This window comes from Triturus cristatus, chromosome 2_1 (assembly GCF_964204655.1).
Source record: "Triturus cristatus chromosome 2_1, aTriCri1.1, whole genome shotgun sequence".
In the NCBI taxonomy this organism is placed as follows: domain Eukaryota; kingdom Metazoa; phylum Chordata; class Amphibia; order Caudata; family Salamandridae; genus Triturus; species Triturus cristatus.
The window spans coordinates 93,640,261-93,657,755 of record NC_140581.1 but is presented as its reverse complement, the minus strand read 5'-3'; the positions used below and the strand labels follow the sequence as shown (position 1 = coordinate 93,657,755).

General features: G+C 46.4%; 1 protein-coding gene across 2 annotated transcripts in view; it reads left to right on the top strand.

Annotated features, from left to right (window-relative positions):
* Window positions 1-1,572: 1,572 nt before the first annotated feature.
* Window positions 1,573-17,495, top strand: part of DNAJB5 (DnaJ heat shock protein family (Hsp40) member B5) — a 52,130-nt gene continuing 36,207 nt past the window's right edge. The window contains exon 1 of one of the 2 annotated variants that reach the window (XM_085628266.1): window positions 1,573-1,723. The gene's annotated coding sequence lies outside the window, so the exon portion shown is untranslated. The remainder of the gene's footprint in view (window positions 1,724-17,495) is intronic. The other variant, XM_085628258.1, reaches the window with a different exon arrangement.

Genomic DNA, 17,495 nt, shown 5'->3' with positions numbered 1-17,495 from the left:
TGACTAACGTGACCTTTTCCCTTCACAGGTTAAAGGTCAATGGGATAGCTTGCTCACTTGTTGCCAAGTTTGTTACCAACGACTGACGAATAAAAAGGGTGTTGTGGAAGGTGACGATTGATGTATCTGAACCAGAAACGACACACTGACAAGGTAAAAAAAAAAAAAAAAAATCAGTCCCAGAATGCTTGTCTCCAGTCCAGCGAAGACATGGTTTGGCAGTTCGGTCTGGACTGTTCCCATGAGGGACAGGGTCAAGACTGATTTGCATATAGCTGTGTCTGAACTGGGGTGGCGAAGTGAGCCAAAGAAAGATGATGGATTCAACCCAGATCTGTGAGTGTCTGAAAAGCTTCAGCGCTCCATCCATCATCTCCTTGTGTTTGCTTAGTGCGTACTGCAAACTTGGCAGCTACGTAAGTGCAGGTAATATTACATTTCCTTATAACCATCACTAGGCTGTAACGTGCAGGGAGCCTTCTTTTCGTCCCTCCTTATCGACTCATGATTTAACGCAGAGCCTTTGGAGATAATGCTTTTGTTCGCAGTGTGCAGGGCTGCGCTCGAGAGACATCCTCCCAAGCCCCTCGAAGCAGTCAAGCCCCTTCTGTCCCACTGTAAACCAATTAGCATGGCGTTGCTTGCTGTCAATATCCCTCTACTTGGCAGCCACGGCACTATGTGATCAACTTGGTACTTTGCAGCCCATTTCTGCTAATATCCGGTCAGGTGGCGTCGAATGAACTTCCAGAACCTTCGGCTGGGATTCCCACTGCCGAGCTCCCTTTTTCTCGCCTACACAGACTTGCCTGGCAGCCTGCCCTGCTGCCAGGCAACCATTGGACTAAAAGAACGAAAGCGCGAGACTCCAGCTGGTGGAAAGATCAAGAGAGACTGGCTGGTCGACAGCCCCGCCCACTCGGCCACCCCGAAATAACCAATCGGAAACAAGGGAAATCATCAATAGAAAAAAAGAGATTAACCAATAAGAGTTTGGGGCATGTGTCGAGCGAGTGCGGCTGAAAGAGCGGAGAGAAGAAAAGAGTCGTACAAATAGTCTTGATTCAGAACAGAAGTCACAATAGAAATATTTTACGGAAACAGAAGTCCACCTTGGGCTTTTTTGGTGATACAAAGTAAACCGTAGACAACTAAGCGTACCGCAGACATACACAAACGGGTGCAATTATATTTTTTTAACAAACTATTACGAATGTTTAGAAGGGGTACAATAACTATAACAGCATTTTAAAGCGTATTGAGTTAAAGCCGTAGCATTCTAGATTGCCTGTGCAAAAATATGTTTCTTATTCGTTTACTCCCCATGAAACACCATTCTAAAATGGCTGTCAGCGTTTCACGAGGGTGAAGGCGGGCTTGGGAGTGGGAGCTGGATCAGTCGCCCTTCTACTCTGTCTATGCCGGCACCGGCGCGCGTGTATCTCAAGGGAAGCGCCCGGCGCTTTTGAATTGAAATGCCTTTGAAGTGCATCAATGGGGAAGCACCGCCCCTCCTTTGAGATGGACGTGGAACTCACCCTATGAGACTCGTCGGAGAGGTTGCCCCGAGGGCGGAGTTGGCGTCGTGGCTGTCAGCGAGGCGGGGGCGGGTTCCCCGTGACGTCAGGGGCGCTCGAGCTGGGTTCGTTGGCTGCGAGGGTGAAGCCGGGATAGAGGAGTCAGCGAGAGGCGAGAAGAGCGGCAGCACCGGCGGCACCGCACGGTGAGCGGGGCGGGCGAGAGCAGGCGGCCGGGCGCGTGGGGAGGGAGGAGAGTGAGAGACTGGCGTGAAAGAGGGACAGTTTCTGGAACAAGGGGAGTGACAACTGTAAGTTCTGGGGCTAAGTCAGCTGAAGCTCAGAGACAGTCCCTGGGATAGAAGAGAGAGCTGTGACTACAGAGGAAGACAGACAGACTGCGGCAGAGACGGACACTGAAGACAGAGCATGACAGCTGTCCGCATTGAGGCTTGGACAGCTGAAGCATAGAGAGAGCCATTGGGATAGAAGAGAGCTGTGACTGCCCACCAAGGGAGGAAGAGAGAGTGACTGAGTGAGCTGCTGGCTGTAGACGGGGGCAGCCTCTGTGACGAGAGAGAGGATGACAGCAGCTGTCAGTCCTGGGGATAGAGCAGCTCTTCCCCAGACAGGGAGAGACAGTCCTTGAGAGAGCTGTGACTGCCTACCAAGGGAGGAAGAGACAGTCTCTGTGACGAGAGAGAGGATGACAGCAGCTGTCAGTCCTAGGGATAGAGCAGCTCGTTCCCCCAGTCAGAGGGAGAGACAGTCCTTGGGATAGCAGAGAGAGCTGTGACTGTCCATCAAGGGAGGAAGGGAGAGTGGGCTGCTGGCTAGAGGCAGAGACAGTCTCTGTGACGAGAGAGGCAGCGTGACAGCGGTCAATACTGGGGCTAAAGCAGCTCTAGCACCACACAGTCCCTGAGACAGAAAAGAGAGTTGTGACTGACTACCAGGGGTGGAAGAGAGAGTGGGCTGCTGGCTGTAGACAGAGGCAGTGTCTGAAGAGAGAGAGAAGTACTGCAGGAGAGCTGTCAGTATCAGGAACAGAATAACTGAAACCCCAAACTGCAGGGAGAGGCAGTCCCTGCGATAAAAAAAGAGAGCTGTGACTGACCACCAAGGGAGGAAGAGAGAGTGAGCTGCTGGCTATAAACCGAGGCAGTCTCTGTGACGAGAGAGAGGATGACAGCTGTCAGTACTGGGACTAGAGCAGCTCAAACCCTATACATAGGGGGAGACAGTTCCTGAGACGAAAAAGAGAGCTGTGACTGCTGATAGAGAAGAGAAGGACTGGGCTACAGAAGAGATGTTTGGAGAGAGAGGGGTGCCTGTTGAAAGCGGGTATGGCTGCTGTCACTTTACGGAAGAGAGGACCTAACCGGAGTATAAACGAATTGGTTCCATACGGAGAGAGACATGACAGCAGTAACTAAGTAGGAGAGAGTAGCTCACAGAGCGCCCCTGTGATCAGTGAGTAGTGTATTTTTGTTAATTAAGAATGTATAATGTCTGACAGGCCCAAACTTTAGGGATAGAGAGCCTCAGTGGAGGGGCTGGAGTGACAGTTGTCACTAAAGGGGATACGGCAGACCATAGGCTTTAGGGATAGACAGCTCTGTGGATAGACTGGAGTGACAGCTGTCACTAAAGAGTTATTATGATCTAACCCACCACAGGATGTTGGGGTAGCTCTGTGCAGAGACTGCTGTGTTACCTGGCAGTTAAGAGTAGGCAGAACTTGGCAAACCCTAGACTGTAGCGATACATAGTCTCTGTGGAGAGACAGGAGTATCAGCTGTCACCAAAGAGTGGCCAGGACCTGACCCCTGTCTTTAAATATAGAGGGTCTCTGTAGAGGGACACAAGTGTCAGCTGGTAACAAAGAGTAAGCAGGACCTGGCAGACACTAGGCTGGGGGGATGGACAGTGTCTGTGGAGAGACCGAATTGACGATTGTCACTGAAGAGTAACGAAGATCAGACAGACCTCCACTTTGAATAGAAAGAAGTGACAGCTGTCAGTAAAGAGTGGACCGGACCTGTCAGACCCCTGGCTGTAAGGATAAAGGTTCTCTGTAGAGGGACACGAGTGTCAGCTGGTAATAAAGAGTAGACAGAACCTGACTGCCCCTAGGCTGTAGAGACAGACATCTATGTGGAGAAGCTGGAGTGACAGCTATCACTAAAGAGTAAAGGGGGCCTGACAGACCACAGACTGTAGGGATGGCTTTATTGAGCCACAGGAGTAACCGCTCTCATTGAATAAGAGACAGCATCCGACAGACCCCAGGCAGTAAAGATGGACCTCAGTAGTGAAAAGAGCGGAGTGACGGCTGTCACTGAAGTCGAGATAGTACCACATAGATCCCAGGCTGTAAAGGTATATGGTTGCCGTGAAGGTACTTTATGCCAGCTGTCACTAAAGAGAGCACTCATCCGACCAGGATGCAGAGATAGATTGCTTCTGTTTAGTGTTGCATGCCAGCTGTCTAAAACCGAGAAAGAATCTTACAGACAGTCTGTTGGTAAATACAGCCTCTCTGAAGAGCGAGGAGTGACTTTTATTTTTTTAAGGCAGAGTTGCAGACCCCAGGATTTAGGGCTAGACAAGGCTGTGAAGAGAGAGGAGGGTAGCGGTCAATGAGAAGCAGAGAGGCTCGTCCCAGTGAAGAGAGTATGACAGCTGTCACTAAAGAGGACAGGAGACCCGACGGACCCCAGACCGTGGGCAGATAAAGCCTATGTGAGAGAGAATGCCAGCTGTCACAAAAGTGGAGACTGGATCGGAGAGACGGCAGGCTTTAGGGATAGACGGCATCTGTGAAGAGAGTGGAGTGGCATCTGCCACTCAAGAGAAGAGATGGTCTGAAATAAACGTCATGCTTCAGGACTAGACCGTCCCTATAAAGGGAGATGTATCATTTGTCACTAAATAGGAAAGACAGGGCAGAACAGACCTCTCACGTTATAAGCAGAGACAGTCCCTTTGAAGAGAGAGAATGGCAGCTGTCACTTACGTAGAGACCGGATCGGAGAGATGCCAAGGTTAGGGATAGACAGTCTCCGTGACGAGAAGGTTGACCGCTTTCACTAAAGAAGAGAGTGCTGATAAATCCTTGGGGATGGAAGAGGCCGCTTCTGATAGCAACGACAGCTGCCACTGTAATGAAAGGAGGCCCCCTTGTCCGTGGAGAGGTCAGCGTTTGATTGACAGCTGGCCTCTGTCACTTTAGAGAATCGATCGTTAGCGGTCTGGGGGCTGAGACATGTATCTCTGGGGCGAGGGACGCTGTTCACGTGGGAGGATGTGCTTGGCGGTTCAAGGACAAACCGTGGGGGAGAGAGGTTGAGACACCCACGTGTGTGTGGGCAAAGGTTGGCTGCGAGTGACAGCTTCTTGGCTGTCTTTGCAGGGCGGGGTTGGGGCTTGAATATGTCTGCTGCAAAATGAAGAGGTGGGATTCTACCAGGAAACATAGATGACGTCGACTGATGAGGGCCAACGCACGTCTTTCAGAGAGGACAGAGGCTGACTGTTAGGCGTTAAAGTCGGACTGTCTCACTTGAGAGTAGCAGGCTGTCGTGAAAAGGGACCGAGGAATACATCTGGCTCTTTGGGGTGGAATAGACTGCCGAGGGATAAAATGGTCTGTCTCTGCTTAGTGTTAAAGAGGAGCTGTCCCTGTGGTTAATTACGAGCTCTCTAATTTGGGGACTAAAGTGGAGATAAAGATGGCTGGTCTTAGTGCGAAAAAGGGGCGGCTGCATGTACGGGATAAAAAGGCTGACTTGGTGGGGATAAAGAGGGCTGTTTGTGGCGGTGCATACCGTGAGACTGTTTCTATTTGAAAATCTAAAAAGCTGTAATTGCAGGGAAGAAAGAGTGTCCGGGATACTGGGATAAGGAGGGCGTCTTTTAGGGCTCTAGAGGCGTGTCTGTGTCGTGATGGCAGTCTTCAATGTGTCGTGAGGGCAATGTGTGCTTACGAGGGGGTGCCAGGAGCCGGTGACAGCGTGATGGGCACTAGGAGGATTCTCATTAGAGGCAGGGGTGTGGCAACTGTCTCTCGTGTACCGTGCTGCGGCCACTGTACAGGGGTACGGACTGTCAGACTGTCTCCTTTGTACAGAGGCCCCGCCTGGAGAATGTGCATTTAAAGGTCATTGTGCTGCGGCGTTCCTCTGCAGACATGCTTGTGTATTGTGTCATTGTGCAGTGGCGTTCCTCTGCAGACATGCTCGTATATTGTATCATTATGCAATAGCGTGCCCCTGCAGTCAGGCTTGTGTATTGTCATTGTGCAATGGCGTGCTTCTGCAGTCAGGCTTGTGTATTGTCTTTGTACAGTGGAGCCGATAGGGCGGCGGACTGTGTCTTGTAAAAATGGGCAGCAGTATAGGACGCAGAATGACTATATACGGGTAATGTGTAGATGTGACGACTGTCTCTTTCTTGTATGAGCAATGTATACAGGGACTGGGCGAAGAGACAACTTCTGTAAACTGTACTGTAGACAGTGATTGGGCGGTGACAGCCTGTGATATGACGGCCTAGTGCAGTGTGAGACTGCCTCGTGTGCGCTGTTGTGTACACCGTTTGGGTGGGGCGATGGCCGCATGGTGCAGTGTGAGACTGCCTTATGTGCATTGTGCTGTATGAGATGATTGGACGGAGACAGGCTGTGCGATGGCTGCATGGTGCACTGTGAGACTGCCTCGTGTGCACTGTGCTGTGTGCAAACGGTACCCACCCACTGTGCAGAGAAAGGGATGCTGTGATGTATCTTGTGCATGGCGCTGTGTGTGTGGGCAGCATCTAGAGTGGAGGGGATGATTGCTTCTGTGTATGTTGTAGTACGTTCCAGAGACCTTGTGTGGCACGGTGAAGGCAGTGTGGGACTCTGAACTCAGGATGGAGGCAGGGGCTGTCTAGAGGGCTCCATTGAGGCACAAGCTGCGTAAAACCAGGGGTGTCCAACATGGGTCTAAGAATGCCTGAGTTTTCCAGGTAACCGTTGACCATGTAAACTAGTTTCATGTAGATCCATTGCATATCGATTCATCTTATCTGTCCCGAACCTACCGTGGCGCCCTGGTGTCCAGGTGTGTAGACCGAGGCGGTAGCGATATGTGTGTGTTAGTGTGTGTACTCAGACGGTGCAGCCAGTGCACATAGAGGCAGCCTACTTAGGTGTAGTGCGGAGGATAGCTAGATGTGTGGAAGCAGACTCTCGCCCCGGAGTTCTATAGGGCTGCATACAGTGATGAGGCAAAGCATCGGGCGAACAAAGCAAACACAAAGAGATGATGGACGGAGAGCTGAAACTTTTCAGACACTCACCGCCAGTCACTATTAGATCTGGGTTGAATCCTTCATCGTTCTTTAGCTCACTACACCACCACAGTTCAGACCCAGCCATATGCAAATAAGTCTTGACCTTGTTCCTCATGGGAGCGGTCCAGCCCGAACTGCCAAGCCAGGTCTTCCCTGGACCGGAAACAAGCATCCAGGGACCAGTTTTGGGGTAACACCCCTCAAGAGCCAGACTAGCTTGAATCCAGTGGCAAAGTGAGAAAGGCACCCATGTCTGGGCATACCATGCCAACTTAGGGCGAACAAAGCAAACACAAAGATGATGGACAGAGCGCTGAAACTTTTCAGAAACTCACCCCAAGACATGGGTCCCTTTCTCACTTTGCCACTGGATTCAAGCTAGCCTGGCTGTTGAGGTATTTTGCCCCGAAACCAGTCCCATGATGCTTATTTCCGGTCCAGGGAAGACCTGGCTTGGCAGTTCGGGCTGGACTATTCCCATGAGGAACAGGGTCAAGACTGATTTGCATATGGCTGGGTCTGAACTGGGGTGGTGAAGTGAGCAGAAGAACGAAGTGAGCTAAAGAACGTTCTCCGTCTATCATCTCCTTGTGTTTGCTTTGTAGCATTGGACGTGAACAGAGGCCTCTGTAGGGTGGCATAGAGTCGGGCATCTAGTGGCCTGGTCGTACACAGTGGCAATCAATGGCCTGTGTTCTCTGGCCTCAGCATGGCGATGCTTGCTCCCCTGCTCTTGTCGCTTCGCTGCTGTCGGTGTGTGCTGTTAGTTAGCAGGAAGCGGCTGAGCTTGCTCCTCGTTGGCTGATTGGGTGTTCTTTCCACACGTGATGCGTGGAAGAGATGGGGGCTCTGCTCCCCTGGTGATGGCTTCTTTTCTCTGCCAGCCGCTCTGGTTGTTTCCAGCCATTCTCGGCCCTGAGTATGTCTCTGTGTGCTGAACAGCGAGGGGGGAGGGGGAGGGGGATTGTCACTAAGAATGACCCTGTGCACTGCTGACACTTGCAGATCTGCACACACTGGCTCTTCAGGGACACTCAGATGGTTGCTTAGAAACAAACAGCCACTTGAACTGTGATTTTACAATTAGAGAACCATCCGAAAAGATGTCCAGTCAGGGTTTCTTTATAGGCAGTTCAGCAACAAAAGAGACCTCTGCTTGTTACCCGGGAAGTGGCAGCAGCAATGGTAAGAGGGGCAGCTGTGTTTTTGGTGCTCCGGTTGCATAAAGATGGCTGGATGTGGGAGCTGGGCTTGCTCTGAGAGACACCCAGTGACTTCACCCAGACGCCTTTTTTGTACCAAGAGCCAGAATCGCATAGATTTGGAAGAACAGTTTGATCGCCCCAGAACTGCTCGTCCCCGCCGTGCCTCCAGAAGAGGGGTGGCATATGGCAGCGGGCAGGGCCAGCTAAATGTGGCAGCTTCTCCTGGTGGATTGAATTGGAAAGCTGCCTTTATTGTAAATGCCACTGACTGGCACAGGATTCGCAATCCAAAGACGTGGAAATGCATTAAGAATATTGTTTAATTGAAATCCGCTCCACCAGTTCCGCGTGTTAGGTTTTTTGAAACGCGTCTCCCTCCAAGGTTAACATCAGAATGTTGTCAGTGGAAATTCCAACACTAGTTTTCTTTTAATCTGTAGGCCACGGTTAAAGGCTGACTCCGGAACAGACCATCTGTCCAGTTGGCCTGACATCTCTAACCCTGGGTGATATTGATCCTGTGCTGCTGTGTGATATTTCGGGTTTTGGTCGGATGCTGTTCCGTGATATTTGTGGAGGCTCCTGGGGCGACGCTATGGAGCTTCTGTGGATCTAGGTCAGATTGGATAAGTGCTCCCAGGTGATAGATGTTCACGCAGGCCGGGTGCTCCGATATAGTACTCCTGGATGTTGGGTGGGTGCTCCCAAGTGTTAGTTGTAGATGAATCCAAGTGCTAGTTGGTTACATTGCAGGTGCTTCCATGTGGTAACTGTGAATGTTGCCGCGGTGATGCTATGTGATAATTGTGTATATAGGCAGGGTAGTGCCATGTTGTGAATGTTGTTCTGTTGCTACCATGTGATTGCTGTGGATATTGACAACTGATGTGGTATCCATAGTTGTGGATATTGGCCTAGTGGTTCCGTATATTAGTTGTGGTTGTTTGACTGGTGAATCTATGCCGTCTGAATGTTGGTCTGTTGCTAACATGTGAACGCTGTGGATATTGACAGCTGCCGCGGCATTCGTAGTTGTGGATATTGGCCGGGTGGTTACATGTGGTAGCTGTGGTTGTTTGAGGGGTGATGCCATGCAGTTCTTAATGTTGGTCCGATGTTACCATGTGGCTTGTGAATGTTGTCAAGTGCTTTCATGTGAGTGTTGGTGGAACAATGCCATGTGATAGTTGTGGAAGTTAGCCGGGAGACTTCATTTTGCTGTGGATGTTGGGCGGGTGCTACCTTTTTGTTCTTTTGTGTATATTGATTTGGTGCTGCCACGTCGTATTTGTGGAAATTGACTTAGTGGTAGTTTTGAATACCCAGGACAGTGGGGAGAATACCTGTAGTTCTGGATGCTGGTCGGGTGCTACCATATGATTGTGAATGTTGGCCGGTGCTTCCATGTATTATTTGTGGATGTTGGCGAGGTGGTGTCATAAGGTATCTGTGGATGTTGGATCAGTCCATCCAAGTGGTACATTTGTATGTTTGATGGGTGATTTCATGTAACAGTTGTGGATGTTGGCTGGAACACCATGAGTAGTAATTGTGATGTTTGTTAGGTGACCGCTATGTTTTTTTAATATAGATATTGGTCGTAAATCCAAGCATGTCTGTCCTTTTAAGGCCTCATTATTTATTTACCTGTGAGATCAGCTACTTAAAAAAATTACCTAGACATAGAAGATATGCACAAAATCAATATGAAATGTAGTAATTCTCTGTACATTTAGAATTGTATTGTGTCCAAATTTCATCCAGATTCACAATCCTTGCTCTTGTCTGAGTGCTGTTTCCCTATATTTTAATGCATAGTATTTACATTAGTGCAACTTCTGTACATGAATAGATTACCATACAGTTGTAAATGTGTGATTTTTGAAAGTTTCTATTTCTAGCACGAAAACCACAAAATGTTTACATATTTTTTGTCTGTCATTTTTGGTCATTTCACACATAACCCATACCATATTTTTCTTTTTACATAACTTTTCACTCATAAAGACCGTCTCCGAATCCCACAAATATGTCATGGTTTATGTTCCAGTGTTGTTATGGTCTTAACGTTAAAGGTTTTTAACCCCTCCACCCCACCCCCCGCCCCCCCCCGTTAAGGAAGAGGAAGAGAGGGGAAGCCGGAACCATACTGTGGGATTGTTTAATATTACAACATCCTGTCTTCCCAAAAAGTAGCCCTTACTATGTCACACTACACCACAACTAAGCATAATGGGGCCAGATACAAAACCTTTCTAGGTTTTCATAATATCTTTTTTCACTTTGTTGCTTGTGCAAGCCCCATTCCCCATTGACCTACCCCTGTTTTCTATGACTCCAGGCTTTTAACTGCTTTTAGTCATGTGATCCCAAGGTTTGTGCCAATCAAACCCCTACTTCCACCTTTGACAAAAAAAGCCAGCACACCAGTCCTGCATCGTGCATTCACGCCAGCTCAAAGTAAACACTTTCAACATTGATGGCCAAATTTTCACTCAGACAGCTTGTAGCATGTGGGGCTGTGTGGAGCCTGACGCTTGGTATGATAGGGAAGAAAACATAGTTGTAGAGAAGGGTTTGGAAAGAATACCAGTGTTGCTACAGGTGGTAGAGAGCAAGCTGGATGAAGCATATTCAAGTGACTGAAGAAAGGACCACATGCATGACCTTTAGGAGACTAGTTAGCAAAAACAAAAAGGGGACTTCTCCACTAGGGTATCTGCTTACTGAGGAGGCTCATTTCTTTTGAAAATATTTTATCATTATTATCTTATCCAATTCTAAATCTGCACATCGCTTCCAAAAAGTGAACACATGCAACAAAGATTCATAGCAAGTAGACTCATTAGTCCCATGCAGTACGTACATTTACACACTTGTTGTAGCACCAGAAGACCCTTTATCCCACGTTGCCCCTATTCTTATTGCCTTCTGGGAGCCATTGGCATTTAGAAAATCTGTTTCTGTACATTCTTCCTCCGCTACATACTCCACATTTTCAAATGTAGGGATTTAATTTTGTACCAGCTGCTAAAGGCAGCCTCCTTTAACAATAGGGAGAATGTTCTGAGATCTCTACAAACTTCATAACTGTTCTCCGATATGGGCGAGCCCATGAACCCGGCTTCTATATTAAACGGATTCAAGTGAAGTCATCTCTTCCTTGGTCCATGGTGTCACAACTGGACTCTTTACATTTCTGATCTATTTCCTGCCACTTAAAATGGGAAACCATAAAATCGTGCAGACCAAGAAGTCTGCCAAGGCGGACAAAAGAGATCTCGTTTGACGATGTTCTTTGATCCTCCTTAAAGCTGCTGTTCCATAGCTTCTTTTGGGGATGATTGGAGAACTCTGCAAGCTTTGTGCATCTTCCAACTGACCGCACCAGCTGTCAATATAGTAGCCTGATTTTCCACCCATCTACTAGAGACATGAAGCTCAGTGATGGGATGCATTTCTTTCTAATCAGCTGAGATAGTTCCTTTGCGTGCCTTATAACGATGTCAGACTGATTCTCATTAAGGATAATTTCGTTTCTCAATTGAAGTTCACCTGGATGGAGTGCAATATTACTGATCAGTAAAATGCATCATTCCAAAATGTGGAAACAACTCTTTATGTATTATTGATTCTGACTTGACAGCTGATGTCCCATTGCAAAATGTTGATAAATGGTGTGGGAGGTAAACAAGAGAGTAACGTGGAATTATGGAGAGAGGGGCAGTGAAAATAGCCCTTCCCATGCATTGTAAGGCAAAGTCTGTCAGCGGTACGGATACATCATCCACTTGAAACACTGAGACGTAAATTCTCCAGGTTGTGACAAACACAAGAATAGGGAAGCGAGCCATCGAATCAGGAGCAGGCAAGTGAGATAAATAAGAAAACCATTCAGTTATGAGCAAGGGGCTGACCCAATGCCTACTCTAAGTATGTGTAATGCTTTGGCAGTAACAGCTTGCCAACAGACAGTAGATGAAACTTGGAAAAAAACACCGGATGCCAGATCATCTGATGGAGAAATTCATTTTCAAATTTTGTGTCCTCCCACATTTCTTGTAACACAGATGGAAAAGATTAGAGCGACTGTGTACATTAAGTTTGACAGAGTCTTGAGCTGCGAAGCACAAATGAAAATTCACTTCCAAAATTGGAAGTTGTGAAGTTTTTTTCTGACTTAGAAACCATGACTGTCATAGCCTCCAGCTGTATAGTTGATTCAGGCTTCTAATAATAGTTCTTCTTAGATCAGAGCTGGCTTCGTTGATGACACACAACTCCAGGGATTCATTGCTTATACAACCAGGAGACGTAAAACTTGGCTGCTTTCAGCTTCCCCCCGACTCAGGTTTTTTTCCTTGGATGACGATGTGATCATAATTCCTGAAAAAGCATGTCGAGGAATTCTGGTGTTGGAACCAGAACAGAACTGGAACTGGAACCCGATTAGCAAAAACAGCTCTGATTGCCGATTAGTTTAACAATTTCAGCATCACTGGTTGCCAAAACACTTTCAAACAATTCAGCCTTTGTTGTCTGGTCTTAAAAACAATTAAACCCTGTTTTAGAACTGGTAATCTGTAATGGATTGAGATAGTAGGGTGTTTTTTGTTTTTGAAGAACTGTATCTATACCTTATTTGAGTAAAAAACTATTTTGAGCAGGCACTACATACAGCATTGTTAGTTTTGTGCTTATAAACACGGTATGGGTGGTTTGCATACACAACATGGGTCCTACTCAGATCACTGATCAATAACCCCGATGTAGAGAAAAATGGGTTGAACATTCAGCCAAGATCATCTGTGCTTAAATACAAGATGAAGTTAAGTGAGCTCAAGGAAAGATTAGGCATTAAGACTGCAGAGCACAGCCCATCAGAAGAGAATAGAGAGTGAATTGCATTCTGTGAATTGGGAGGCTGTAAATCCGAAAACAGGAAATTATGCCATAAATCATCTACAGAAATGCATGGAAGCTCCTGCATGCCGAACTAGCAAAAGTAGAAGGACCGATACCTGGCCAGTATTTTTATTTCAAGAAAGGCCAAACATTTGGAAAATCGGTGAAATTCAGTATTTTCCATCTTTAAATATATACCTTTTAAATGGCAAATAGAAGAAGAAATCACTTTAAAAGAACTTTTGCGCTATTTAAATGATTTGTAAATGGTTGTTAAAGCAAACAGAGGGAAGAACACCTGGCATTTTAAATACATTTTTATTCAACTGGGAGATTTGGGTCTTTCAGAATATCAGATAAAAAAAAAAAGCCGGTATTTATTTTTCTATAAAGGTAGCAATCTTCAGTGAAAGCAGCAGTAAAATGTTGCAATGGTGCATGGGCTCTCCATCCCAGCCCAGTGAGCAGTGTAGAGAGAGCTGAAGTGGTAGGTGTTGCTGTACTGCAGGAATGGGATAAAACTGTTGAAACTCGTGTGTCCCCTCCTCATTGAGGTCAGGCCATTAATGTGTGTCCCTTATCTGCTTCATCTTTAGGAACAGTGATAAAACCGTGGCAGAAAATGTCAGTGTTTTATGGCCCAAGCAGTGGGTGGGACAGATACGACTTTTAGACAAATATAGCTTTTCTCTGGACCAAAGATGGCAGCCAGAGAAGACTTCGGTGGCCTCCCCTTTACTTTCTTGGACAGCAGTTCCTTCTTAATGCCCTTGCATGAAGAAGATGGTACAACGTTTTCAGCATTTGGGTCAACATCTGCAGCCATGCAGTTTTAGATTCATCAAGAAGGTGTACCTTGTTGAGGAAGGTAATTACTCACTGCCATCTTTTCTAGAGATGTAACAATAGTTTTCAGGAATGGGAGTTATTTTGCATTTTTTGACAGCTTAGCAATGGCAAGTTTTACCCACTTCTACCTTTTGGCTTTATTCACATTACCAACCTCAGATTGTGTTAACCACCTCTGAGACACATCTACACATCAGATCTTCAGTTTCAAGGAGATGATGCACTGCCCGGAAGGCAGATCCCCTGAGTTTTGCTTCAGCCATTGGGCGATTTGTTTTTGAAATGTACTTATTACGTATGTGAAATTCGTGTAGAGTACTTTGTTGAGCCATCTGTCAAGCAACAGATTGCACTGGTTCACAATAACTGGTGTAAAGGGATCCATTTATTGGGGCTTGCTGCACAGGAATAGTAGGCACAATGAATAGTTGAACGGTGGGAAGTAGGCCAGGTGGGAGGGAGCATTGTGCAGCAGCTGCCTGAATTTCTACATTGCTGTTCCCATGGAAACGAGGAAAAATCCTTCGGAGCAAAGAGAGTGGAATTGAGACATGCATGGGCACCGGTGGTGGGGGGGGGGGGCTGGGCTCGCATTCATCAGTGTGCCTCCAGAGATAGCTGTGGGATTGGTCCTACACCCCCGCAAAACCTAACAAGGCAACTTCCGGCAGCCTCTTCCTCCTACGTAGGAGGTAACCTTTTCTCCCAAAAAAGGCAATGTAGATGGGTGATGTCAGTAATTGGCCAGCCTTAGAAAAAGATAGCGCACCTGTTGCGATATGCAAATCCTAGTTGTGTAGTCAATCGGTCTTTTAGACGTAACCCAATGTTAACACATACCCAAATTCATCATCTTGTGCTAGGTAGAGTACGTATTCACTCCATTTCTAGATATTTGCTGTTTGAAAAGAAACATTGTGCCTTTCTATAGACCTTGCGCGATCTACTGTTCTTGTTTACCAGTCTACACCCTATATATTTCTCCGGGGGTGTTTCAGCCTTGCATCCACCATTTTCAATTTTCCAAAGTACAAAAACTATATCAGAACGACGAAAGGAGACGCTTGCTGGAGAATCTTTCCCTATAGGAAAGGGGGCTTATTGTTTCCTTGTTAATACAGTGCAATACCAAAGAAAATGAGACGAGCAAATGCAAAGGGTCTTCGTCTAAAATTGATGGAGAGCCAAGAAGCGCATAGTGTCGTCTCTTTACCTTTCAGATCGTGTTGGAGCTTTACTTCTCGATTTTCGTCCGTCGCTGGATGCAGGGGTCTCAGCTGCCTGAAGAAAGCTGTTCCTCCCATTCTGAATTGGTTGGTTAGACCCCACCTGATTTGTGCCTCTGCGCTGCCTTTTAAAGGGGACATGTGCAATTGTGTGTGTCCTTAATAGTAAAGGCTCACAAAGAACCACTTTTGCACAATGTATTTCCTAGATGGAGGAGTGCAGGCACTACTGTTATCAAGGACCTCATTATTGGCAGTGAAAGCTTTTGCTGCCTCTAAAGACTTTCCAAAGTGCTTCAGTTGTCTGCATATTGCTTTTGTGGTGGCTACCTCTGATACACCGGACTCTGCCATGAAGCTGAACTTTAACCTTTATACAGATAGGTTTGCCTTTGCTTATAGTTGTTTCGGTCTATTTAAAAAAAAGAGCACTCACTGCACCAAGAGCCCTTGCTTTAGTCTCTTAACAAAAAATGCAGGTGAACTATTTTGTTTGCACCATTGCCTCCAGTGTTAATATCAATGCCCACATCTGCAGTAAAGGAATGTGCCATGGTAGTGTGTGTGCTTCAGTGCGGCATATAATTTTCACAACCATAACAGACTAACCTATATTACTTGTGAAAGTGGATCATCTGGATTCTAAGACTGCAGTCTTTCGATTTCGCCATATGCCATTAGTTAATTTCGGTCAATCTCCCCTGCGGTTCTCTGGTTGTTGCCAGTTGTTATTATTAGCAGAAGCGAAGTGCACAATGAAAGGTAGTGTACTGCATAAGCATGTTTTTTACTCCTAAGTTAAGGCCTCAGAATTTCTTCTCTCGTCCACTTCCAGGTCACACTACATTGCTTATCTGCAAATGTAGACTACACGTGTGACCGTGCAAGGTAGGAATGCTTGTAGCACCTTTCCCCTTCGTGGGACTGTTTGGTCCCCTCTTCTCTGCTTGGCAGTTACTGGTCACCTCAGTGCTTCACGTGAATGTCTTGGTCTTTGAGACTCCTGCTTTTGTGCCCATATTTCAGGCCTCTTAATACTTAGGGAATTAAAATTGTAAAATGTATGCTCTTGAAGGAAATGAAAGAAAACATTTTTTAGTCTGACTCTAAAGTTTCAGATAGTCATAGTGGAGAAGATTCATTGAGTCGATTATTCCCTTTTTCCACAATTTATCTTCACCCCAGCTGAGGGTCTTGCTCCATGTCCTCCATTCGACTAGGGAGTGCCACTTGAACAAGCACTGCATCTTTTTAAAGAGGACTAGACTGCCAGCAAAGCACATAAGCACCTGCCAGGCGGCTTTTTAACTCTGAACAAGATTCAAAGTTATACAAACATTATTCTGTTAATAAAGTGTTAAAGTGCCCCTGTGCTGCTAACCAGATAGCTCAGTTTCCGCATCACGCGTATTGACTATGCTAATAAACAGTCCCAACATTTAAAATTAGCCATCATCAGAACCTCTAATTCCATTTGGGATTTTTCAAAAATTGAGCCATAAAAGCAGGCTCTGGAATGCTAATTGTATCCTTTTGATACTTTCCTCCGAGAGTTCCTGGATTGTCCGAGGTAAATATTTTGATATTGTTACCTGCCTGTTTAGAATTCCCCCAAAGAGCATGCTTTTATTTAATGAGTAGAACTAATTAATGCCCAGTGTGAGAGGATGAATGTGACTTCTCTTATTTAGAATCACAGCCACCCAGCATGCAGGTCCATTGCCTTCTCTCTGACACACTAAATCAGTTCCTTTGTTATTGAAATCCAGACAAACCAGGTTGAAAGAATTTTGCCAAATGACCGTCCTGCTCGTTCCTGACACAGGACTAGTGTGTTATTGCAATAATAAATCTCCTTTGGTGGCTATGGATGGAATATTTGTAAATGCTGTATAGTTGGCGAGGGTGACCAAGCTCTTGAATCTTTCGGTTAGACCACGTATCGGCAGTGTTTTCTGCACTGAAATAGTGTTTCACATTATTGATGAAGGCGAGTCAATTTTGTTGCACTGGAAAAGTGTCAGGCAGGATGCTCCGCTGTATCTGTTTTTGGACAGAGGAGCTCTTCGACAGACCGCCCTACATTTAGGAGTTATTTCAGTACTGCAGGGATGTGTGGCATACCTTTCAAGGAGCAGTTTTTATAGCTTCTGGAGCTTGAGTGTTTGTTATTGGCATACCAGAGAACAGCTTTTTGCCATAATTAACATTAGCACGGAGCATTGCACATACTGTGTTTGAGGTGCAACGCTGTCAAGCATGGAATACCCTATCATCCTTGACTCAGCAGTGTCCATATCCTTTTTAACATAGGATTTTCTAATTGTCTAGAAAGAATCAATGCCATTATATTGCCCCATTCACATTGTCTCAGCTTGTCAGTTGATGAAGTTGAATGCCACACTCCAGGATGATTGAATGGAATTGATAGTTGGTATTAGTAAAATGATATGTGA